General features: G+C 33.8%; 1 long non-coding RNA gene across 2 annotated transcripts; it reads right to left on the bottom strand.

The window, feature by feature from the left end:
• Positions 1 to 342: 342 nt before the first annotated feature.
• LOC141717398 (uncharacterized) lies at positions 343 to 1,949 on the bottom strand. 2 transcript variants are annotated; one of them, XR_012573635.1, is made up of 3 exons: positions 1,650 to 1,949; positions 1,403 to 1,534; positions 343 to 431 (listed from the first exon to the last, which is right to left on the bottom strand). It is a non-coding gene; the product is annotated as an uncharacterized LOC141717398 (long non-coding RNA). The 2 variants fall into 2 exon arrangements; XR_012573634.1 differs by having other exon boundaries at positions 354 to 446.
• Positions 1,950 to 2,197: the final 248 nt, after the last annotated feature.

Below are 2,197 nucleotides of genomic sequence, written 5' to 3'. Positions count from 1 at the left end.
GAGAAAAGATACAACTAGATCATAGGTTTATGCTTACCCGGTTAAGCAGAGCACGGAACTTGGAACACCGGGAGAAGATTTTTGAACTTGCTATTCGGAAATAGACATCAAAGACTGGTCTTGCTTTATCAGTGTACGTATCTTTAAAACATTTCTATGATGGTACTTTTGTCTGCATATTCTCTGTTACTCTTTACGTTAATTTCTTCTTTGGCTTCAATCGATTTAGATTCATCTGTAATTAAACGCCTCAGGGTCCATGGAACACCATGCCGACCAACGATGTAACCCAAAGATTTTAGGTGCCTGTAAACCTCAAAGGACTCCCAGCAACATCCAAATTTCCTTGTGACACCATCTTATATATTATTTCTAGTGAAAGACAGATAACATCCCGCACTAAATGTAATGCCCCTGCCTCAGCCATAAACCTTCAAGAAAAGAAACTGCAAATCTTTTAACATATATCACATACATGTTTTAGCTCTTTCATTTATGTATTTTTCATGTATTATACTAGTGCATATGGTGTTTTACTGAAGGATTTACAACCAAAAAAAGATTGGACCAAGTTCACTTCTTTAATTTCAAAATATGACTATCGAATATGAGGTTTAACCCAGATAAATATTTATACATGATAAATTAAGTTTTCATTTTTCTTTAAAGCAGAAAGGAAAGCACATAAATCTGCTCGATTGTACGCTCAAGACAATAATCTTCTTTTCTGATTGATGTCCGACCATGCTGTAACCCCAAACTACACTTTAATTATAGGGAAAGATTTATGTAAGAAATAACATGTTGAGAGCAATTAAATATTCATGAAGATTAAACTGGATTATGCATCCCATATTAAACTGGAGCTTAACTAAGAACATAACTAGTAGTACAAGAATTTTGTTATCACTTCAATTGTAAACTCGGGGACTTGCAAGGCGACAAGGTAGGCACTTATTATCATCAATTAGAATTAATGAAAAACCAAAACCAGGGGGAAAGCACTCAAAGGCCTACACCAAAGATTTATCACTCACTATATCTCTTTTATAATTTAATTTCACTGATATTACCTCCAAGTAGTAAAACTCAATAATTAACAGGGACTAAAGCACTAACTCAAAGGAAAGCACTCCTAGACTCATATCAAGGGAAGAAATTACACGAGTTGACAACTCTACTCCAACTTTCTATAGATACAGCCAAAAAAGTGCACATAAAACGCAATTTCCCAGGGTAAAATGTGATATATTTATTATGACGAAATTAAGCAATCTTATATACTAAGTGTTTGGACCATGCTTAAATAAATGCAGATTGCATTTCATATTCAACTTCTTTTCACGTCAAGTAAATACAGAAGCCGGTGAGTATACATAAAGCAAAATTTGAGAGCACATACAAAATCTCTTCGATTGAGTAACAAGTCTTTCCATTACGCACTATCCCAGTACTTGTCCAGAGGCGGCCTTTATAAGAAACAATCTCAGCCATTCCCAACTCATCCTTCCAAATAGCCTTAGTGGTTTCCTTCCTAAGAAGCATAATAAAAATTAAAAAACTGATTAGTGAACAGAAACATGTGGAGAACTTATTATCCAGCTTATGGAGAACTTATTATCCAGCTTATGCTACGTATAAGTTCATACCTGGATTGTAAGTTTGCCAAGTCTCCAGATTAATCGCAAAGTTGTTCATCTTCGGAATCAGTCGTTCCTCCATAAGAACTTGCATAATCCTCAGCTTCCATTCGGACAAATTATGAATCAACTGAATAAATAATATATGTCTTTATTAGGAAAATCGGATTCCAGGAACCATCTACAATATCTCTTGTAATGACGTGAAACTTAACCAAAAGCAACCAATGAAATACCATAGGTGCTACATTTGGACTTGGACTTGGAATGATCAAGAATTTGAGACGTTCTAAAACAAATGATTTTGGTTTGGCAATACATCAAATACCTTGCATTCAAGCTTACAAATAACAAATTCAATTATCTCATTGGGAAGGCTGTTTTATATATGAAATTTTTTATATCATACTAGTAAATTTTATTCATACGAAATTGGTATCAGTTTATTCAACCTTATATTGCAAAGAGTGAATAAGATATAACAAGACTTTGATGTGTGTATATTAATATTTTACCTCTGCTCGTGATCAATAATTCAAGTCTTGTTATATCTTATT

This window comes from Apium graveolens, chromosome 4 (assembly GCF_009905375.1).
Source record: "Apium graveolens cultivar Ventura chromosome 4, ASM990537v1, whole genome shotgun sequence".
In the NCBI taxonomy this organism is placed as follows: Eukaryota; Viridiplantae; Streptophyta; class Magnoliopsida; order Apiales; family Apiaceae; genus Apium; species Apium graveolens.
Note: the sequence above shows the minus strand (reverse complement) of the source record. Positions and strands in the feature narration are given on the sequence as shown.